The 24,316-nt window shown below is 44.5% G+C and overlaps 1 protein-coding gene and 1 long non-coding RNA gene across 10 annotated transcripts in view; one reads left to right on the top strand and one right to left on the bottom strand.

The window, feature by feature from the left end:
• Window positions 1–24,316, bottom strand: part of Dlgap1 (discs, large (Drosophila) homolog-associated protein 1) — a 296,231-nt gene that overhangs the window by 187,161 nt on the left and 84,754 nt on the right. The window lies entirely within an intron of this gene.
• Window positions 1,919–11,555, top strand: LOC106149334. Of its 2 annotated transcripts, none has more exons than XR_001235454.1 (4): window positions 1,919–2,107; window positions 2,199–2,339; window positions 9,185–9,326; window positions 9,689–11,555. It is a non-coding gene; the product is annotated as an uncharacterized LOC106149334 (long non-coding RNA). The 2 variants fall into 2 exon arrangements; XR_001235468.1 differs by having other exon boundaries at window positions 9,172–9,326.

Genomic DNA, 24,316 nt, shown 5'->3' with positions numbered 1-24,316 from the left:
TTTGATCTACAGGACACCGGAAGGGCTCAGAAACAGTCTTCCTCTGATTCTCCCTGGCCTCCTGTCTCCTCCCTGTCTTTCTCTTTTGAACTGAATCCCAGAAACCAGAAATTCTCCTCCCCAGGGTGGATCACAAAAACTACAACTCCTCTTCCCTGAAGCCATCCATAAAACCTAGAAAGAGAACTCTCTGCTTTTTGATTGGACGGAGGGACCGCGAGGAAGTAGGGTGCAGATCTGTGTGATTCTTACACAGGGCCATCGGCTCTAAGCTGCAGAGTGTGGCTGGGCATGAAATAGTGTTTGGAAGAGCAGTGGAAGTCCCCAGAAATCTAAATGAGACCACGTGGCTAACTTGAAAGCAAACATTGATTTTGGCTGTGAAAGGTCCCCAGGAGCTTGCTACCATCCATAGAAAATCGTTTCCAAATACCAAGAGGGGGATATCAGTGCTTATAGAATCCTAGCGAAATGCATCTTTAGGAAGTGAACAGCCTTTCCTATGTGCTTATGTCTCATGCTAAACTGGCCTCAACCCAGATGCAAGAGACAGGCCCCGAAAGGGACAAGCTCACACGGACCTGGGTCTTGGCTTTCTCGTCCAGGTCCATGGCCATGCTGGGGGCCACGCTAGTCTCAGGCAGAACTGAAATGGGGAGACACTTCCTCTGGGCACTCTCCGCCTCCCTTTGGGGACCTCACACTATTTCTCGAACCCTTAGGGTGATAAAGGGGAAATTATGGAACTCTTGCCCGGTTGTCATTTCAAAATCTAATTCCAAGAGAGTCTTGGAAAAATGTATATATGTGTTTAAAAAACAATCTTCAAGGCCCTAGACATAGAAGAAAACTTGTGTTTTCAAAGAGTGTTCAAGTTTCCCACTTAGATATCCATTCATAAATGTGGTTGGTGATTTTGGCAGGTGAGGGAAGGGACTTGGACGGAAATTTGTTCAGAGGGAAACTCGGATACATTTGCTGGTGACCAGGAACTCCATCTATGATGAAACATGTCCCCAACAGGGAGGGGCCATTTCAACAGCATCCCGTGTGATCCAAAGTGACTGATTCTGGGAACCAGTCAAAGGAGACACATTGAAATCAAAAGAGAAAAATGTATATTGTTTTAAAATTGAAGGTGGTGGAGGAGGATTGCTTGTGACTGAGGAGATAGGAGTGGTAGATTCTACAAGTTTATGCCTTAAAATAGGTTTCTTTTATTTCTTTTCTTTTTTTTTTTGTTTTGGTCTTTTTGGGACAGGGTCTCGCTATGCAGTTCAGGCTGGCCTTGAGCTCACTTTGTAGCCCAGGTTGGTCTCGAACTTGCAATGATCCTCCTGCCTCAGCCTCCAGAGTCCTGGGATTACAGGCATACGGCACCAAGCCTGGCCTCAAAATAGGTTTCTCAGTGTCTCATTAATTATTATTCAGTACTGAAATAAGCAAAGAAATTCTCAGTCCTTTTACTTGACTTTTTCCATACAACCTTGTGCTAATCATCTCCTCTTGAAAAAAGCAAAAAGGATGTCCATGTCATTCCAGGTATGTTTTAGACAGACAGAAAGAAGAGTGTTTTGATTCCAAAAGGTGCTCCACAGGAGTAGTGAGTTTGAATAGTTCGGCAAGATCTGGTTAGAAAGAGGTGTTGCATTTGGATACTGTTAAATACTGCTTCTTTCTGCACAGTGAAACAATCAAACCAGTGACAAGTGGTCCCTGGCTCCCTGGCTACTAAGGAGCAAGGGCAACCAGAAGTAACAGATGGAATTCAAGAGGCCTGGGCGGGGCTGCCACCTTCTGGGATGGGTGGGGGACATGGCTGTGCGCATGTGTTGCGGTGCCCAGGTGGAGGGGATCCTCCCAAAGGAAGCAGCTTCTCACGTCTGTTCTTGTCTTTGCTTTTCGTCAGCCCCTCCCTTCTTACTACTGTCACCGAGACTTACTCCTCAAGCATTCCTGTTTAAAGGCCTTGTATCTGTAAGATAAAATTTAATTGTGCACATCAGCGCCTGGCGCTAAATATCTTTTACAGCGTGCATAAAAAGCAGCTCGTGCCTCTCGTTTTAGCAGATGTAGGGAAGAAAAGACTTCGGACGGAAGATTGCAGGTGAGCAACACAGGCAGGTTTCTTGGTGGTGTGGGTGCAAGCTCAGGTTTCTCGGGGCAGCTGAAGCTCTCCGGAAAATGCTCCCGAACAGGGACGGGGGCGCCCTGCATGCGCAGGCACTGGGACAGACGATGACATCCCCCACCCGCGCCATTGCGGGAGACCTCCGAGCCCAGCACTCCGTGAACCAGAAAGGCTGAGCATGGATGTGGGAAAGGAGAAGAAAAGATTGGTAAGTCAGGATCAGTGCACTGGGAGAGCAGACAGGGACGGAACTGCTGAGCAGAGCGACGGTGGGAGGGCGGAAGGGGTTCCTGTCCTAGGGACATGGGATGTGGCCTTGGATGCTCTCTCTACAGCCTCACCCAGGCCACTGTTGTCCCGCTGCCCATGTGACATCAGGGGCATTTTAAGCCAGTGCGAGGGGTGGTCAGGACTACAGTGTTTAAACTTAAAAAATATTTCATATGAATCCCCCTCAGAATTCTCACCTCAAACACTTCGTCTGTTGTCCTATTCCATCGTTCTTGCCACTTTCTGAAGCCGTTCTGGAAGTTCTTTCCTAAGTCTTCATGAGCTGTGGTGAATATGCAGTGATTGCCACTGTCAAGTGCCATCCAATGGAAGGGCAGCGCTAAAATCCTGACTGCACCCTCATCCCCCTTAGTCGCTGGATCCGGCACCATGAGAGGGAGATGTTTTGGATCCATTCAGGACATCGATGCGTCCAGGACAGCAGAACTATAGCCTCTCGGGAAAGAGGACTCCAGAGCTGCTGCAGAAAGCGGCAGAACCACGGGATGAGTGTGTTCCGAGTGAGGGGTGGATGTTGAGGGGGATCCATGGCAATGTGTCCTGCTCTGTATTTGTACCAGAGGACCAGTCTTACAAAGCAAAGCAAGCAGTCCCTACCTCATCTGGGTCGAAAACCTTCCTGGTTTCTATCACCTACCAAATCAAGCCCCAACCCACAGGAAGCCCCTGGGACCCGACCTGAGCACTTGCTCAGGCTGGATGTCATGGTGACAGCTGATTGTCCTCCAATGGGCCTGGCCCATCCCTTTGTCCATGTTTCTCCCAATTTTGATCTCCTCCATTATCTTTGCAAGTCAGCACTCTGTCTTCTCTGTAAGATCCAGCTTGAATGTCACTCCTCTGGGAAGCTGGCTATGATGCAAATGGAAGAAAACTGACTCTTCCCTTAGCATCCTTCCCAGGATGACTTCAAATAATCAGGATCCACTTCCCTCCTCAGAGTTGTCTTCCCACTCCTTTTTTAGGCAACTCAAAGGTTTGAAAATATCTTTTAAATTGCAAAAGGTAAACATGCTGATAGAGAAAACATGAGTGGCTGTAACACGTGAAACATAAAAGTATCCTCTCTCTGCATCTCAATTCTAGTTCTTTAGAGATAACTTTATTCTAGTGTATTATACATCTGTGTACATTTCCTAGTGTGGGGATAATAAGTTATCACAGGCTCAGCGGATTAAAACAACACAGATGTATGCTCCGAGAGTTACTGGAGATTCACTGTCTCATGAGACTAAAATCAAGGAGTAGACAACGTGGTATTCTCTGGAGCCTGTGCGGGTGGGGGTCTGTTTCCCAGCCTCCTCTGGCTTCTGAATTGACTGCAGTCCTTGGCTTGTGGGCCCTTCCTCCCTCCTCACAGCCAGTAATGGCCTGCTGGGTCCATCCTGCTATTGGACTCTGATACCGACTCTTCTGCCTTCCTGGCTCACTTAGAAGGCCCCTGTGTGTACCCAGAGCCCAACTAGGTAATTTGGGATGATCTTCCTATGTGGGGCTGAGGTTGGGGGTGGGGTTTTACCCTGTCATTCAGGCTGGCCTCAAACATCTGTCTTTAAATGATACTCTTATTTCAGCCTCCCAAGTAGCTGGGACTACAGGTATGTGCCACAGTGTCCAGCTTAGTCTACTTTAAGATCAGCTGATTCATACCTTAATGCTGCCTGCATCTTTAATTGTCTTTGCCACATAGCACAGCATATCCACAGGGTGCGGGGTTAGGGTCTGGACACCTTTGGAGACTACACATCTGGCTACCATGGAATCCTCCTGTGTGTTTCCTATTTTACATCCATCTACTAGTATCAATATTAAAAGATATTTATTTTTAGTGTATGACTTTTAAAGGTATAAGATATATATTGCTTTTTTTCATCTTTTATTTGTGTTTTTAAATTTCAGTTTATTGGTATAATTTAGGTATATATAATGACGACATTCATTACAGGGAATTTGTATCTGTATGGTATACCTTGATTCCTCTTCCCCTCCATTCCCATCCATTCTTTTCAGACTCCTTTCCCCTTCCTGTTCACAAAGCTTGGTTTTCATTTCATCTGTTGTTTTTTTATGGAACCCAGGGCCTTGTGCACATGCTAGGCAGAAGTACTCTGCCACTGAATTACACTTCCACCACTGAACTGCACCTCCAGCCCACATTCTGGATTTTTTTTTTTTTTTGAAGAGAAAAGAACAAAAACAAAATAACAAAAACAAAGACAAAAACAAAACAATACAAAAGTATAAAAATGATACAGAATTTCAAAATAAGATGACAGAAAATCAATAATGGTTGTTGTATTACTTATTGTTATCTTCAAAGCAGTTGCTCAGATTACTGGATATAGGTATGTGACATTGATCAAACAATTAAACTTTAACTATTCCTTTCAATAAGCCAATAGAAATCAGTACTACAATTATCCCAGCTATCCTTGTGTATATATACATATATTTTTTCCTTTGCTTTTTCCTTTCTTTTCTCCTTTCCCTCATCCTAGTTGTTCTTTTTTGCCGTTTCACAATATCTGTTGTACCTTTCAGATTTTATTTATGCTTTCAGTTTCCTACACCAGGGAGACAATATGCTGTTTACATATGAGGTCTGATTTATTTCACTTATGAGTATGGTCTCTGGTTGCATCCATTTACCTATAATAAGTCTCAGGTTTATCTTTCTTTGTAGCTGAGTAATACTCCATTGTATAAAAATACCACATCTTTTTTATTCACTCCTCAGCTGATGGGCATTTGGGTTGTTTCCAAGATTTTGCTACGACAAACTGTGCCGCTATAAACATGGGTGCACATATATTGCTGTGGTATGATGTCTTTAATTCTTCTGGGAAAATACCCAGAAGGGGGATGACTGGGTTAAATGGGACCTCCACATTTTGGATTTGTAATAAATAATTTATCTTGTATATTTTCACATCAGTTCATGTAGAGACCCTCAGTATCTTTAATGGCTGCGTAGTTTGTCACGGGATAAATATTTCATAGTTCAGTTAATATTTTTCTACTGATGGGCATCTTCACAGCTTTCAGGTGTTTATCCTTGGGTCTGTGTTGGTGCCTTAGATAAGAAGGTCTGCAGCATATGTGTCCACAAGGGGGCCTCCGAGCAGCAAAGGGTATCTGTGTTTTTAAAGGCCATTTTGCAATTTTAATTATATTTACATATCACACACCATTAGGTAGAAATTTAAAAAATGTAACAGTGTTTGCTGTTCAAATTTTTTTATGTTCACCAAACTGAGATCTTTTCTTTGGTCAACTTTACTACTACTCCTTTGAGGGCAACATCCACACTGGTATCCCTTGCTGTGACTGAGACACAGGCACCTATTGTGTTACCCTTGTGTATGCACTGAAGCCCCTACGGGAGATCCTGTGTCTCCAAGCTCTTCCCCACAGTCAGCTTGGGTTGCAGGACAGAAGATGAAGGGTGCCTCAGGGCCATTAACGTTCACCTTTGTGCCATGGTTTTAGAATTATTTTATTTTATTTTATTTTCTGGTACTCAGGGCTTTAGCACTGAGCTATATCTCCTGTTTATTTTTTATTTTGAGGCAAGGTCCTGGCAAATTGCTAAGTTGCCCAATTTGGGCTCAAACTCATGGTCCTCCTGCCTCAGCCTCCTAGGGGACCGGTGGGATTACAGACATTTGCTAACCTGCCTGGTTACAACAAGATGTTAAGTATGAAGCATTAGGTACAAGGTAACTGCACTGACTTGTCACGCAAGGAGGGACTTGGCCGGTCGTTACAGCACGTGAGTCGGGCAAGCTCAGGAGGTGGGTGGTCAGAGACCCTGAATCCCTTTAGAAGGATCTGATGTATTTTGCAGACGGAAGAGAGCATGGTCAATGGCTCACCCAGGTGTGCCAGACTTGTCCTCTCTGCTTGCTGAGTATAGCGATGATGACATTATAGGGTGGCCTCATCCCCAGCAAACCAAGGGCACGTGGAAACTGCGCTGGTGTCAAGTACAAGTGTTGGGGTGAGAAGAAGCAAGAGAGAACTGATGTGTTAAGTATTCTATAAGTTGCAATCTCAGTGAACAAAAGCATCATCACTGTTTTATGCCAGCAGTAAACAACTACGACCCTCAGCAGACCTTCCACATACGGCTGCCCCTTATCCTCTAAGTGGGAACGCAACCTCTCTCCTTTTAAAACTTACATCAAGTTTCTTTTTAAATACATTTGACCTCTTTTACTACAATCTTCTTATTTCTTAAATGGTATCTTTTAATGTCCATTTTAAAATGATGTTATTTTGCTTAGGAAGGTTGCAGGATTCAAGGTCATCCCATGAAAAATCAGTTTGAAATCTGTACAGAAAAATCCACAAATGAAATTAAGACAATTCCATTTACGATAGCATGAAAACCAGTAAAATACTTAAGACTGTATTTATTGAAAGAAATGAAGAAAATCTACAAAAACGGGAGCAACACCTCCTGTTTGTGAGTTGGAGGGCTTAATGTGAAGAAGGCAACACTCCTTAAACTGGTCTAGGCTCCACACCAGCCCTCTCAAAGTCTAGGCTGCTGTCTTATAGAAACTGAAAAGTAGATTCTAAAACTCTATGGAAATGCAAGGGATCCAGGAAAACCAAAAACAGTTTTGAAAAACCAAGCCTGAGGAGCCACATGTCTCAGTGTCAAAACAGTATAAAGTTCCAGTAATAAAGGCAGCACAGGCAAGCTGGACCTTGCCAAAAATTCAAGACATCTGTGATTCAAAGTGCACCATCAAAAGAGAATCAAAAGACGATACACAAAATACAATACACGAAATAGCGGCAAACCTCACCTCTGATAAAGGACTTATACTTGGGGCTCTACAAAGAACTCATAAAACTCAATAATAAAAAAATCCCAACCAAAACTGGGTGAAAGATATTAACAGATACTTCTTCAAAGAAGATATAGAAGCAACTGATTAATGTATGAAAAGTCACTCAACATCAGTACCTATAGTAGACATGCAGGTCGAAACCAAAGTGAGAGACCACTTTATAAATTTTTATATGACTTTATATTTTTTGATGTGTGACTAGTATACAAAAGACAGACGCAGAAACATCAGCTGGGTGTAGAGAAATTGAAACTCTTTTATACATCTGGTGGGAAGAGAAAAAGACACAACACTTTGGAAATAATTTGGCAGTTCCTCAACAAGTAAACACTTTACTTGTAGCTATATACTCAGGAGAATTGAAAAAAAAATGCTTACATAAAACTTGTACCTATAAGTTCATGGCAGCATTAATCATAATAGTCAGAAGGTAGAAATAATCCAAATGTCCATCAACTGATGTGTAGATAAATACAATGTGGTATGTCCATACAAAAGAATAGCATTTAGCCCTCAAAACAATGAGGTAGAGACACATGCTACAGTGTGGATTAGCCTTGAAAGCAATGTTAAATAAATACAGCCAGTCACAAAGCACTACATACAAGGTATGCCTGAGTTGGCAAATCTATGCAGATGGGAAGTAGGAGTTTTGAGGGCTGGCAGGAAGGCAACAGGGAGATAGAGCATGACTAGAAACAGGCATGATAATTTTGGGGTAAAAAATCTTTTAAAACTGATGATGGTGGTTGCACAACTGTGATTGTATTGAAGACCACTGTGTTGTGTACATATAGTGGGTATATTGTATGTGTGTGCATTGTATCTCAATAAAGCCCTCAAGTGGAAAAAAGTAATATCCTTTCAAAATTGCATACTTGTGAACATAAGGCTTTTCTAAATGCCAGAGCAATTTCTGGAAGGGGTGGATACAGTGGAGGCAGGAATCTTCTGTGCTTTTATATGAAAAATTGATGGCTTGATTACAGAGGGAAGGTTGTTTCCAGCCTCCCCCTGGTGACCTCTGTTTCTTTCTATGCATTTAAACAATTCATTACAGTAAAAGTCACATTGTTATTAACCCCCCTCGTACTCCCCTTCCTTGGAGCACACTTATCCCATGGTTCTTGCCACTTGACGAAGCAGTTCTGGAGTACTCTTTCTTGAGTGTCTTTTTGAGGTGTGATCAAAAACACAGTGAATGCTGCTGCCGAGCACCATCTAATGGAAAGGCAGGTTTGTAAAAACATGACACTGTGTCCTATTCCACCTTATTCACCAGAGCTGGCATTGTGTGGCTTTTTGCTCTTCCCCAAAGCTAAAATGACCATGAAAGGGAAACGTTTTGCATCGATTCAGGAGTTTGAGGCAGCCGTGACAGTGCAACCAAAGCCACTCACAAAACAGGGCATCCAGAGGGGCTTCACAAAGTGCAAGAAGATGGGATAAATGTGCTCAAAGAAAGGAGGGTATTGTGAGGGAGATCAATGGCAATATGTCTTTTATTGTAATGTTAAAAAAATGTATAAATATTCACCATATTTTTCAGTCCTATCTCATACATGCAGATCTTGAGGGTCCAACAAAAAACTAATTTCAAAATGTCTCCTATCCCAACAGAAGTCATTTTAAAGACTGAAGTGGAAAGAAACAAATTTGCTTGTGCATATGTGTGCAAGCCCATATGTAGGAGACAGGGGAAGGCTGGTTAAGGGAGAAGTGTAGGCCCTCAAAGCCCAGGGCATTGCTGGGTGTGTGCTGGATTCCAGAGTGGCCGTACAGCTTTGGCAGCAGAGCTGGATGCTTTGCCTGGGCTGCTTTGCCCTTGAGCTCCTGCAGTTGTGGGGTCTCCCCAAGGGTCCATGGAAATACACTCTCCTTCCTCAGTTTTTCTGTCCAGGTTTGGTCTCTGTGGTGGGTACTGCTGCACTGCGTGGGGACCACCTTTTCCTCGTCTATTCATCTACTGAAAGGCACAGCGGTGGATTCCATACCTTGGCTCTTGTGAGCGGTGTGAGCCCAAACACAATTAGATGGAAAGGGTAAGTGCTGGCGTTGGGCAGCAAAGGGGATGACGCTGGGGCACTGTGACTTACTGCATATTTTATGAAGTTCTAGGAGAAAGGAGCTTGAAGTCTCACACACAGAGAAATGATAAGGAGGGATATTAACTATCCTGATCTGATCAGTGCATGCTGTATGAGTGGGCTAAAATATCACACTGAGCCACATAATATGTACAATTCATACATGTTAGTAAGAGAAAGAGAGACATTTGTTCTGTACCCTTTTTTCCTTTTTTCTCAAGCTGTTACAGTCTCAGGAGAGATTTGAGTCTGCTTTGTGTGTTTTATTTTTTGTTTCTAAAGAATCCTGGAGGATCTATTTTTAGTTATCTGTTCAGGTGTCCAAACGATGAAGACATTTTCCCCCAATGAGCAGCAACCCACCCACGGTGTCAGTGTGTTCTCCGAACTGGCTGCTTAATGACGGTCGGATTCCTGCCCAGCTCCTACCGCCTGCAGCTCCGGGAGGCGCCTACGCGACCCAGAGGCTGGTGACAGGACACAGCGTCGGCAGGGGGAGGGGAGCGGCCTGCAGTCTGGCCTCTCCAGGGACCCTGCTGACTTTTCATTTTGTTAACTGAGGGCTGCTGGGGAGGAGGTTAGATCCAGGTGTGTGACATGCGTGCATGGAGCTGTCACAGTGAGGATATCGTTCTAGGTAATTAATAGGCATTAATAAAAAATTCAAGAAATTATATCAAGAAATGTACAGGGGTTAAAACCATCAAAATTGCATCGTGTTGGGAATTTTTGTTAAGAAAGTGCATTTTGGTTGCTTTTGTCTCAAATAAGTAACCGTATGAAGTGACAGACCTGTTATCGACTTCACCATAGTAACCATGTCCCTCTTTTTATCCTTTAACATCACGATGTAATCCTTAATATACACAATGAAATTTAATAAAAAGACCTGGAGAACGGAGTTCTCAAAGGGCTCCAGATGTCCAAGCTATCAGCAAAACCTGTAAAGCTGCACACAACAGGGTGCGTCTACTGACCCCTGCCCTGCTTGTCCCTTGGCCCTGGCCCCCTGACACCCACAATGCAGTTGAAGGCCTTTTCTGGATTTATAGAATGGAAGCTCAAGCCACTTTAAAAAAAAATCCATCTTACTTTATGGACTGAGAAAATAATGATCATCTCCCTTCTCACAAAATCTATGCAGCATTTGTGCCTGCACTTTATGACTATAAACATGTCCTCCCTGATGGAAGGATTCTCAGTGAGATCTTGTATTCACTCGTTGTTGCTGCTATAACAAATCACCACAAAGCCAGAGGAATAAAATGCCCTCAAGCTCATGATCATACAGTTCTGGGGGGTGGAAGTCCGATAGGGGTCTAACAGCGGCACACAAGACCCCCAGACAAGGGCTGAGGTGATTTCAGATGCTCCAAGGGAGAATCTATTCCTGTGCCTTTGTCCCCTCCTTGAGACAGTCTGCATTCCATGGCTTGTGGTCTCCTCCTCCATCATCAAAGCCAGCAACGTGGCATGATCTGGTCTTTGCTGTCTCCCATCTATCCTGTCCTGATTCTTTAATCATTGCATTGCTCCATCAAAAGATGCTTCCACCTCAAAATCCTTAACCTAAGGACCTAACGACATCTGAAAAGTCCCTTCTGGAATGGAAGGAAACATGTTTACAGGGGATTAGGGTATGGACAGATTTTACCTTCCTTCCACCAAGGTTCAGGGCTGGGATGGTTCAAATGTACTATTTTGGGCCAAATGCTTTCATTTAATTCCTATGATGAGGACAGTCAGCCACATATTTAGTCGTAGAGAAGGAAAAGTAGCTACAGATAGTGGAAATAAACCTAGAGAAAACATCAAGGCCCACTGATGCTTTTCCATGACACAGGAAAATTGATTTGTATTTGTCTGGTAGATTTTACGGACAGAGCAAGTGCCCATATTACTGAAGTTTGAAATGTTACCCAAAACAGAACATGGAGGCTATTCTCGTTTTCTAGAAATTTTTAGATCTTTTTTTGTATGTGGCTATGTTAAATGATCTAATGAGGAAATAAGTAGAAATTATCAAGCTGTGGACTTGAGTTTTATACTTAAATAAATACATATCTTTCTGGTAACAGGTATCACCAGTGGACAGGGCTATTAACAGTGGGCTTCTAGTGAATGAATGTGATTCCATGGGGAAAGCCACTGTTGTGAGATTTTTGTGGAGTGCATTGTTTGCATTTTGATGTTGTCATAAAAGAAAATCATAAATAAATACAAAATAGAGAATAACCGGGGATGCAGCAGTGGTTATTTGTGCAACAAAAAGCTATAATGAATATAACAAGATAATGTACATTTCCAAAAACAAGTTCGGGAACATGTTAACAATATTCAAAATAGGGACATCACAAAATGTCTTTGCCTCTTTGGCCCTGGATGCATTGTCATAATAAAGAAACACGGAAGTATCTTCTGTTCATATGGGCTTCCTCATGACTTCCCCGTGGTTCATGCTGTCTAAGTGTGAGGAGTCATATGGACATCATATCACCATGACAATGAGTGGAACTGCATCACTTTCTTGAGGGTTATTTTTCTTATTCATTCTTGCTAGTGTCTGAAAAGCCATCAGCAAACTACCTGATGTTTGGGCTTTAGTTTGCGTCCACAATTCTCTCAGAAATGGATCATTCTAGAAGGGGCATGGAGACCCTGTGGAGGTACAGACTTGTAAGTTGCCTCCTGTTTTCCTAACTCTCTCTCTACAGCTGAAACATGAGAGCTGGATTAAGGATAAATCCTTGCTTCTTGTTAGTTCTGAAATTTGATCATTTTGGGGCCAAGACGATAGGAGAAAGGAAGGAAGGAAACTTCTAAAAGAAGAAAATTGATGACTCTAAAACCACAAAAGAGGTTCGGTGTTTTGGCCTCGTTGACTGGGAGAACAAGGTTATTAGCAGTAACTGCTCTGCCGTCAGAGGAAGAGACAGAGGCGGGTGAGTTATTTCTGTCCCAGAAACACACTTCAAGCCTGCAAGATACTGGAAATAATTTCTCCTTGTACAACATACTTTGCTTGCAGATTATAAACAAATACGACCAGGTTCATCTGGCAAATGGGAAAGTTCGCTTTTTGAGTTAAGTAGCTTTCTAAGGTCCTTAAACTTTGGCATCCAGCTCATTGGTGAGATGTAATCTGTTCTGGCTCGGCTTGGCTATAGAATGTGTACAGTTATAAACATGGAGGGATGGCAATAAAGCACTGTGTAAGGGCAAAACCCAGAACACAAAACTTTATGACCATGAGGGCTACAAGTAACCTCTAAAAATATGTGTGCTTATGGACAAAGCATTGAAAGGTTGAGGGAAAAACACGAACAACAATAACAAATCCACCCCTCTTAGGTGGGGATATTATAGCTAATTTTGCTGTTTTCATTCTTTTAATGTTATAGATTTATTTACATATTTAGTGCATCCATTTGCAGTTAGTTTAGCACTGTGTGCCAACTCTACAGTCCTAGGGCTCAGTCCAGCCCAAAATCTAGAAGAGTAATATGTAGACAGATAGTGATGACCCAATGAGATCTACCCCATAACAACAGCATTTCACAAGACTTTGATGAGGAAGAGAATTAATCAACAATGTGGAACAGGTAACAGAGGCCCCCACTTCTCTGCTTCCTTCTTGGCGTTCCTGGGGATTGAACCCAGGGCCCTCACACTGACCTACCTCCCCAGCCTCTTTTACTTTTTATTTTGCAACAGGGTCTCACTAAGTCACTAGGTTGCCCAGCCTAGGTTTGAATTTCTGATCCTCTTGCCTCGGTCTCTCAGAGTGCTGGGATTACACATCAACAATGTGAAATATCCCAGAAAAGTCAAAAAAGATGAGAACTTACAAATGTCCCTTGGTCTGTGTCACTCTTATCTTGGAAAGATCTTGGAAAGATAAGAGTGACAAAAACCCAAGAGTTAATGAAATGCAAAAGAGATGACAAGTATTACATTAAAGAGAAGAAGGGGAAACAGTTTTGAAAGGACAAAAAACAACAGAAGAAATATCAGAGTTTTAGGTGCCATATTAAGTAACCAGCAGTTATAATTTTAATTCATCAGAATCAACATTTTGGGAATTACTATAAGCAGCAACTCTGGTACATACATTATTTCAGAAAATTCTTTAAAATGCTTTTAAATGTGCAGAAATGTTGGTAAGCTCTGTGTGGCTTTGAAATATCAATGAAGTGCAGCTGACTTTAGTTTGGGAAGATACCCGCTGGCTCCCAGGTGTGTATCAGAACCACAAGAAATATTAAAATTTGTGGTCTCAAGAAAGATTTTAGAACAAGCTACCTGCTCTTCATTTTTCTGTGAAAGAAGGTGCCTGGTGATGGAGGATTGTGTCATTTTGTTGAAGGGAAAGTTTCAAAGTGCCCTGGGATCTTAGTTAATTTAATCTCTACATGGAAAGAGCTGGATTAGGTTGTGATTTTCATTATCTAGTTTATTCAAGAAAAGCAGGAAACAAGACACTTGGTTTAATGGAAAAGATGCATTGGTGTGTGCGTGTATGTTTCAGTATGTGTCCTTGACTGAATTTGGGAATAAGCAAAGACAGGAGGCTTTCAGGGAATCAGACTCCCAGTTTTTGGCAGCAGGCAGTGGGGAAGGTTTCCTTGGGCGGCACCACAGTGAGGGGCGTGCGGGGACTTCGGCGTCTGTCACAAAGGGTGGGGAGATTCACGTGCTTCTCCAGGAGGCCCCTGAACTTGCTTTCAGCCCGAGATATATCACTGTCACTTTGCAGACAGACACAGACAAACATGGAGGCTACTCCTGCTTCATTAACACAAAAAGAGCAGCCCGGCCCCTGCAGATGTGCTTTCTGCCTCTTCGGAATGACATAATCAATTAGTGCAGGTTCACCTCCGAGGGATGCCGTGGGGTGCAGCTTCTGGGCCGAGGCAATGAAGACCTGTCAATTGTGATGAAGTTTCTGGAGCAAGAAGGGGCCGGCGAGGCAGCTCATCAGGCTATGAAAAATGACAGTCCTCCAGAAAGCAGGCCAGGCAGCGTTCCGCCGGACCTGCCAAGCACCTTGTCTTCCCCACTTCCCAAGGCACCCTGATAACTACCAATCAAACCTGTCTCAAGGTAGGACATAGTGTTGTGGCCCTGACCAGAAATCAGCACAAAAAGGGAAAGTGGTCGGAAGTGGTGATTTCTTTCTCCTAATTTTGTACACACTTGTTACGACAAAGGGGTCAAAAAACTCAAAGTGGCTGATGGGACAATGGGATCTAGAGTCAGAAAGCTGGCCTGAGTTCAGAGGTGTCGGAGTCTCATCTGTACTGCGAGATTCCATTTATCGAAGCAAGGTGAGTGCGCGTGTGCGCGTGTGTGGGCTTCTGTACACCTATGGGGGGAGTTCTTTTCCAGACAGAAGCGCACAGACAGTGACTTAAGTGTCAGCGATACTCACTATGTGATGGGTGATATCATTCATGGGTGGCTGTGCATTTTGTGTGAATTAAAACATATTCTTCTGGAAAGTGTAACAGTCTCAGTATTTTGAAGCCTTCTACTTAAGGTGAGATGCTGAGACATGGCACAGTTAAAACAGGTAAGCTGGGGGCTGGGGGTTTAGCTCAGCAGCACAGCGCCTGCCTGGCAAGCGTGAGATCGTGAGTTTGGTTCCCGGTGCCGGAAAAAAAACCAAAAACCAAAAACCAAACCAAAACAAAACAAAACAAAAAAAGCAGGCAAGTGGGCGGTTGATTATTTTTAACAGTGGAAGTAATAGAGACCCCCGTTATACCCCATGGACCTCCACAGTGGGTGTCTGACCGGCAGCCCTGCCAGTGCCGGCCCTGGACACAATGGGCCCACAGCCTCCTGCCCAGCCCCAGCAGTGGGTGGGGTATTCTGCCTTGGTGCCGTAGTGACCTTGCTTGGAGACCTGGCCTCTCTCTCCTTTCCCCCACCCTCCGCCTTGAGCTGTGCAATTCATCCCCCTGAAGGGCCCCAGAGTGGAGGGTCCTCTGCCTGGACAGCATGTGTCACCACCATAGGCAGCGGCTCTCTTTCTTCACCAAAGGGGTGAGGCTCCTCAGACACTGGAGCCACCTGGGCTGAGCCTGAGTTTGCTGATCTGCTAAGGTTCTGTGCCTCTTAATCCTTGGGGTCCTGCTTGATGCCTCAGCGCTGGACCCCTGGCATTTCCTAGACAGAGTGGCCTACGATTTCTGGTCATGCTGCCACCTGAAAATCCTGGCTGCTGCGTCTTTACCTCTGCTGTTCTGCCCATGTCTTGCTTTCCTGTGGGTGTAGCTGGGTTCAGCCAGGCCCTTGTAGCTGGACCCTGGAGCTAAGACTTCCTTCCTGGCTCTCAAGGAAGCTCAGTGTCATTGGTATCCAGTGGAGTACAGGCAGAGGGATGAACAGACAGATGTCCTACCTCACTTCCTCTGGACTGTCCTGCAGCAATGTGAGTCAGTCACCTCTCTGCCTCTGTGACACAATACCTGAGGATAACAACTTGGAGAAGGAAAAGTTTATCTTGTCTCACAGTTTCAGAGGGTTCAGTCCATGGCAGACTGGCTCCTTCTTTCTGGGTCTCTGGTGAGGCAGAACATGCTGGAGGGAAGGTGTGACAGAGGAGAGCTACTTGCCTCACAGTGGAGGGAGACAGAAAGAGAGCCCAAGAGGAGGCATTGGAGACAAAATCTGCCCTTCAAAGCCAGCCCCCCAGTCACCTGCTTCATTACGTTTGGCCCTGCCTCCTAATAAGCCCATGTGGCTAACAAAGTCATCCACGGATTAATCCACTTCATGGTGTTGGAATCCTCATGATTAAACCCCTTCCCAAAGCCTGTGAGTTGGCAACCAAGCCTTGCACATAGTGAGGCTTTCAGGGGACATTCTGGATCCCAACCTTGACCCAGTGGCTCTGTGCAGTCCACCCAGGGGTGTTGTGCATGGTGCTGGGCTCCTTGCTCCTTGGTACAGTGGGCACCATGTGGGGGGCGTACATGTGACGGTCTGGGGCCAGGGCGGGCCTTTTCCCTTCCACCAGCTTCTCAGAAGTGCTCGTAACCTCAGTAAATAAATCCCTGCCTGGCTGACCTTTAGCCTAGGAGATGAAACCTTTTAAATTTATGTGATATAAAAAGCAGTGAAAACCTTCAGCTCTCCAGATAGGGGCTACAATCCCTAAGTCACGGCAAAGACATAGAGGCCTCTAGCCAGGATGCCAAGGAAACTTCCTTTTGGATTCCTGCTGAGCTCTTGTACTTAAAAACCTTTATTCTTAAAATCTGGTGTTTCATGGCACAGTAGGGTGACTAATATACCTCAAGTGGATAGAAGAGGATTTGTTTATTTATTTATTTATTTATTTTTTCTGGTACTGGGAATTGAACTCATGACGTTGCGCTTGCCAGGCAGGCCCTGTGCCACTGAGCTAAATCCTCAGCCCCTAGAAGAGGATTTAGAATGGACTCACCATACAGAGGCAATAAAAGGCCAAGAGGATGGTTGTGTTGCTGGTCACCCTGAGTGGATCACTGCACAACGCACACAGGAATGGATGTGTCCCCTGCGTCCCATAAGTATGCACAGTTATTATGTGACAACCAAAAAAGTAACACAACAAAAGTAAAAAAAAACAAAACAGAAAACATCTATTCTTTTTCGTCCAAATTTGCTCCCCCTCAATCTCCTCCACTCAGGCAAACCTCATCCTGGGAACACTTGCGGAGTCCTGCTTCCCTCCCTGGCTGTGTGCCCCATGTCCTACAGGGTCTGCCCAACGTGGGGCGACCCTGTGTCACCTCCTTGCCTTGTGGTTGTGCTCATTCACCCACTCCAGGCTTCCTGTGTCTCCCATGCCTCCTTGTCTTCCAGACCTTGAGCCATGAGGTCGAGGTCCATGGGCTCTGCGGGCAGCAGGCCCGGACGGTCCCCGGTGTGTCAGTCCTCGTGCCCATGAGAGAGCAGACACGGCACACACCTCAGCCCCCATTTCTAACTGCTTGTATTTCCTCCTCTTCCCTGACCATGACAGCGCAGACAGCATCAGCTCAGGGGTCAGTAATGAGACACGAAACTTGTCAGCTGGGACCTAGCTTGTGAACAAGAGACTCTGCGCGGTTGACATCACGCACGATTACGTACAAACTCACAGCCCATCTCAGGGAGAAGCACCGGCTCGTTTCTTTCCTGGCTGCAAAACCCTCCCTGTCAGGACATCTCGCTTCTAGTGCCTGCTGAGCAGGACTTAGAGATGCGGAGTGATGTGGGTCGGAGCCCACGGATGCCCATCAGGGTGCTCCTTGCTCCCCATTCACAGAAAGCTGCGAGTTCGAGGAGGCTGCTCTACGTGCAGAGAGAACTCTTAAGGTGTGGGGAGAGTGTGGGGGAAGGAAAGGTTGCACTCACTGATGCATGCTGTCACACGTGTCCACAGGGTGTGGCTTGAGCCACCTCCCAGAGGGCCGTGTGGAGGCGGGCACAGACGTCACCCGATCGCCAAGGTGGCTGTGCAGCAGCGAGTCACAGTCCACTGCGCCGGTGAACTGGGTAACACAGGGTAGAGGAAAAGTGCGGCGCTCCTTCCCCTCCCACCCAGCTGATTTCCGCAGGGCTGCTGTTCCCCACCGAGAACCTTGCGCCTTTGCTCTTCTGCCCTGGAGCCTGTGTCGTGCAGGACACAGGGTGGCTTAGGGACCGCAGGATGCTCCAGAGAGAATGCGTTCATTTTCAGGGTGGAAGTAACTCCAGCTGGTTGTCTTTGTGCATTGTGCACTTATTTCCGACTTGGCAGAACCCTAACCCCGCTGGACAAACGCCACTCATTCTGATCAGAAGGAGATCCACGGTGCCACCAACTCAATGTCCACATAGACAGGACAGGTGGATGACATGAAAAGCCCCAAATCCCTTGAAATGAGAAGGAGATTTCTTGCGGTGGGGGATGCACTAAGTTACACACTCACCGAATAAACATATTTTCTGTATTATTTTTATGTGTTGAATACAGATTACCCAAGTAAAACACACATGTTCTCCTTTTACACGCCAGCCAAAACCCACAAACAATGTATTTTTTCCTTGTACCATCTCAGGAGACTCTGCAGTGCTATGAGGCTAAGCAACTGGGATGAGCGGAGCTACAGTATTTAGTCCATCGCAGACAGCTCCTCTGAGGGTAACAGGGTTCACACTGTTAAGGGATCGAGAAGCAATACCTTGCCGGGTGTGGTGGCACACATCAGTAATCCCAGTATTCTGGGAGGTTGGGGCAGGAAGATCATAAATTCAAGGCTAGCCTGGGCATCTTGGCAACTTAGCTAAAATCTTGTTTTAAAATCAAAAATTTTAAAAGGGCTGGAAGAACTGGGGATGTAGCATCAGTATTTCCTACAGAGTTATTGCTAATTGGTGACCAGTTTTCCCAGGGACCTCTGTCAAATATTTTCATCAACACTGACTGCTGACACCCAGTCCTCTGTATCTATCCTGGGTCCCAATGAGGAGAGAGAGGTAAGGAGAGAGGGGAGGCGGGCGGGGGTGAGATTTGTGATTAAGGTAGGCACTACATTTAAAACTGTTGACCCATCTTGAGGTTTTTATAGGCAAATGGATACAACTAGAGTCCATATTCATAGGTGAAACAAATCAGCCACATATGTAAACATTGTATTGTATTCCTAGCGTAAATACCTGAAAAAATAAATAAAACCCAAAAGGTACAATAGCTATTGTGAAAGGTAAAGAAGTTGCTCAAAGGGAAGGAACAACTGGGATGAGGGAAAGGAGAAAAGAAAGAAAGAAAGAAGGAAATATATGGATATACAAGGATAGCTGGGATAATTGGACTGCTGATGTCTATTGGTTTATTGAAAAGTATAGTTAATGCTTACATTTTCTTTTTCTGACCAGTTTTGCATGATTATGTCTGGTAATGTGAACAACTAATTTGAAGACAACAATATGCAATGTAACAACCACTGCTGAATCCTTACTACCTTGATTAGTGAAACTCTGTATTGTTTGTAATTTTTTATTATTTTTATTCACTTTAATTATTTGATCAATCTTGCATTCTTACAGCTAGTAATCTGAGCAACTTCGTTGACAATAACAATATGTAATATAATAGCCCTTGTTAACTTCCTATCACCTTGTTTTGAAATTTTGAATTGTTTTTATTGTTTTTGTCTTGGTTGTTGTTATTTTGTTTTCTTTTCTTTTTAAAATAAAAAAAAGTGCAAAAAGAAAAAAAAAAAAACCAACCAAAAAAACAACACACCCTGTTGACCCAAGTTTGCCTTGAGAAATCTTCCAGAATGAAGATTTGGTGAAAAGAATTCTTCCCTCTTCTTGTATTATGTCGCTTACCATGTTGTGCTGGCATTAGTATCATGAAAAAGACTTGCTGTGGAGTTGACACAGCACACCATCGGGACAGATGACAAACTCCTGGACCCTTGATCCATTGCTCATTAAAAGAAAAATTTATGTTTTCTTTTGAAGCAGTCAGGGACTTAAAAGTGGTTTTTGCTAAAACTCGTGACTCTACACTTGGACCTACAGATGCTCGGTAGGTAATTAAAAGCAGAATAAAGCTCGAGTTTTGTTTCGTACCCTTTATTACCTTAAATTTGGATACAGGTATGTTAATCACTTAGGAAGTGTTGGCAAAACAAGGTTGATTAGCCTTGAATTTACCCATCCCCCTTCAAGACTGAGAACACTAAGGCAAGAATAACTTATCCTGATTTCTAGAGACATCTACTTCCCAGACTTTACAATGCCCAATTCCAGTCCACCCTGAGTGATGCCTAGAAATCCTCAGTTGTTGTCCCGAATCTGTACTCCTCTGGATTCCAGGAAAAGAGAGCTTTGCAGACCACCGCAAGTGGAGACCCTCACAAGCAGAGACGTCACCTTGGGAACCGAGCAGCCCCAGCCTTGGGGATTCCTCTGGAGCTACAAAACCATGACTGTGTAACGACCAGCCAGACCCAGCCCAGCCCAGCGTCCCATAAAACTGCTCCCTTCTTATTGGTGGGCCAGTCGGAGCCTCTCCCTCAGTGTGTGTCTCTTCCACTTGTGCAAGCTGCAGTCTAGTCCTGATTTTTCTCTTACTTTCCTTTGTTAAGGGATCAGCTTAATCTTTGTCAGCCCCTCAGACTAAAGTCTCTTCTCATTTTCCCTTACTTCCCAATGAAAGCTGGTGCCTATAAATTCATCCTGTTGCTTTAGTTTTAATTTCCATTAGCACTCATTCTAGGACCCCTGCTAGCTGGTGACGTGAGGCATGCTGGGCTGGACTCCAGTTCTGTTCATGGCTGGTGCCATGGTTTGGATCTTGAATGTTCCACCCAAGGTTAAAGGCGTGGCCCCCAAGGGTGCCTATTGGGAGGTGGTGGAACCTGGAGGTGGGAGATCTTCAGGTCATTGGGGGAGTGCCCTTGATGGGCCTGGTGAGACCCCAGTCCCTTCCTCTTCCTGCCTCTTTCCCACTACTGTTTCCTGTCTTTCTTCCCCTTCTACTTCCTTTCTCTCTTTCCTTCCTTTTCCTATCTCTTTTCCCCTTCCTCTTCCTCTCTTTCTGCTCCTTCCTCTCTCTCTTACTGGACATGGGTGCTCTACCACGTGTTCCCACCATGATACACTGCCCAAAACAACAGGGCAGACTGATCGTGAACTGGACTGTCTGAAACCATGAGCCAGAAATAACCCTTTTATCTACATAAGGCAGTCATCCCAGGTACTTGTTATAGTAATACAAAGTTGACAGAGACAACCTGCTGTTGGTGGAACAGATTCTCCTGCATCAAAAGAGGAAACCCAAACTGTAGATAAAGAGAAAAACAAAAGACCTGCCAGGAAGTAGGGAGACAGATCTTTTAAAAAGCGGAAGGGGACCAGGAGATGGAAGGAGGAGGGTGGGAGGAAGGGCATGAGAAAAGAATGGAGATGCACTGTGTACGTGTACCAATGTCCATGAGGAATGCAGTCATTATGTACTGCAAACATGGGGAAAAAAAAGACTGAAAAGAAAACCCTAAAAAAAAGGTTAATGACAGATGTTTACAACCACAAAGACCACATAAAGACTACCAAGAACAGCTCAAGGATGAGAGAGATGAACGACGACGAGAGAAGAAAGCAAGCTTTCTGCCACTGAAGGCTATTGAACATGTAGTGAGGGCATTCGTAACGGTTTTAGCGGGACACCAGGCAAGTCACCCCACTTACTCTCATGTGTGTTTGACCCAGAGTACTCAACGAGATGAGGACTCAGAGTATCACGATGTACAAGGAAAAAGGGCCCAGCACCCTGGAATCCCCTCATCACCGAGTTCCTGGAAACACAAAGACACTGGCTCAGGACAAGAGGCAAGCATGTGCTTCGCCAGGCCGTTCGTTGGTTGTGGAACTCACCCGTGGAGAGGACTCAGTGCTGTGACTGAAAGACAGGGTTTGAAAAGGAGCCCTGGAGGTCTTCAGGCAGAGGGAACATTTGGGTGGGCCTGGAGAAGCAGATGGCTTCCTGTTCAGTCTTTCCAGTCAGCCAGGGACCAGGGCTGAGCCACGGGAGCAAAGTAGGGGAAACTAGGTCCTAGGCGATTGACGTGGATGGCACAGGAGGCCTCAGGGTCCAGGGGGAGGAGCCTCACAGCGCTCTGCCCGACAGTGCTGGGCACATGGTGGGCCCCTAGTGCTTGATTCTCTGCACCTGCTTCTGTGGTTTCCCACTTGTCTTGTTCTGCTCATGTTGGCTGTTTATTTCAAAGTAAAGTGAGTATCTAGTGCATGAAGACGGTGAATCCATCCCTGGTGAATCAAGCATTCCGGGTTAGGGGCTTCACAATGGTTGGTTCCCTTCATTTTCCCCATGTTTATTTCTTGATAGGTAACTGGTGCCATTTTAAAAAGGAAGAACATACAGGGAAGAGGGAAGGCAGGGATGGTGGAGGGTGACCGAGTCCAGATTGGAACCCAGCTGTGCTTTTCCCATGCACGTGGCCATGGCCCGACAGCCCAGGTGCCCCTGAGCAAAGAGGGACAGGAAGAGGCTGCCAAGCACCAGGCCCTTCTGCCTTCTCCGCAGCCTCCTTTCCCTCTTGCATCTACTCCACCTCTAACGGAGTCCACGGCAGCCTGTGCATGCTAAAGAACCAGGATTGTTTTCCATATTTTATGTCATTTAAAAAGTAATGCTTTAAAAAAAAAAAAAAGAAGGCGACCCCCAAGCCATTGTTAATATATTTACATTATCATTTAAATTTTATGTAGTTACCTCCAGGGTACAGAGAAAAAATCAGGGAAGCAAGCAGAAGCTTGCCAAGCTGTCTCCACAATCCCCAGCTTCCTACAGTGCTTCCAGTGTGGGTGGTTGCTATGGGCAACTACTTAAATAAACTCAAGAAAGGTGGGGAGGGAAGGTTGCACAGATTTAATGGACTTACCTATTTTGGAAAACAAAACAAATCCAAACCAAAGCAAAGCACCTCACCTTTTTTCACCAACGGTCACTACTCCCTCCCACTAATACTAGGAGTTTCCTCAACCTGGGAATGATTGTTTTTTTCAAGACAGACAAGGACAGGAAAATAAGAAGGAGGATCTTAATTTATCTTCTCAATAGCTCAGGCTCAAATTATTCCAAAATGAAAAGAAGCTGGAAATTTTTAGCCATTGACGGACTATCACCATGACTGCTAAGCTAAAAAATAAAAACCAAATAAGTTGAGTTATTTTTATGATGTGCCTGGATTGTTCTCCAATGGGAGATGGTTTATATTCAACCCCGGAGTGATGCAGTCTCTAAAAATGTGTGTTTTATGGTTACACTTTCTGGTTTTGGTGACTGGGAATATATTTCACTTTATATCATGTTTTTTATTTCATTTTCATTTTCTTTGAATGACCAGGTGCTTTGAGGTCCTAAGTTACTATGTTTGTTAAAGTTTCTTTTGAACTCTTAGCTTCTTCCTGCTCTCTGGTTCCACGATTGTAATCCTATGACCATTTTGGTATGTTGTGAATATTTCTTTTTCTTATAATTAGGCCTTTTTGCCTTCCATATCTCAGCACAAAATATTCCCTGTTCAAAGAGGGAACATGTGACATAACTTATAGTACAGGATCACACTGGAATATTTACCAATATTAAGGAGTTAAGGAGAATAATGCTAAGTCTCTGTACACGTGTAGAAAAGAATGTCTAAGGTACAATTTTAAGAGTGAACACATGGCGGAACAGTAGGTGGAAAGAAAGTTTAGACGTGTATGCACTATATGTGCATAGAACATTTCTGAAAGAACATAGAAGAAAGTAAGAATTCTTACTTGGATGGACAGGTACAAAGAGTTTGGAGAGGTGAGGAAGATTTTAGATATTTGTAGGTGCTGCTGGAATTTTTGTATTTTTTTCTATAATAACAAAAAAGAAAATCTTGCCATTCTTCCTAACATAAGACAGACACGGGTAGACAAGGGGCTTCGTGGTACAGTTTATCAACACCGAACACATGCTGTGGTGAGGTGGTGGCAGCTACTGGAGTCCTGACCTGACGTGGGGGAGCTTTTGATTGCTGGTGTTCTCATGATCTGTGTCACGTGGTACATTGACATTTTCTCGTGTCAGGTCACTCTGGCTTCTCATTTCCTTCCTGGATTGGTACAACTTTCTTAGGCTTTCTTTACTTGGTTTTAAACTCTGCATACAACATTCTTTTCTCTCTCAGCCACAGGCAGTGTAGTAAAGTGGTTAATGGTACAGGCTCAGGTTCAAATCCTGGCTGTACCTCTGATAGCTTTGTGACTCCTGGAAAGTCTATTAACATCCTCTGCCTCAGTGTCTTCTGTGTCTAACTTACCATAATACTATTTCAGGTAGCACAGGCACCATTAAAGTTTGTTTCAAAAATTTTGTGTTAGTATGAGTTTGCCATACGTAATGTCTACACTCCTTGTGGAGC

Source organism: Chinchilla lanigera, unplaced genomic scaffold, assembly GCF_000276665.1.
Source record: "Chinchilla lanigera isolate Chin_1 unplaced genomic scaffold, ChiLan1.0 scaffold00001, whole genome shotgun sequence".
Taxonomy (NCBI): domain Eukaryota; kingdom Metazoa; phylum Chordata; class Mammalia; order Rodentia; family Chinchillidae; genus Chinchilla; species Chinchilla lanigera.
Note: the sequence above shows the minus strand (reverse complement) of the source record. Positions and strands in the feature narration are given on the sequence as shown.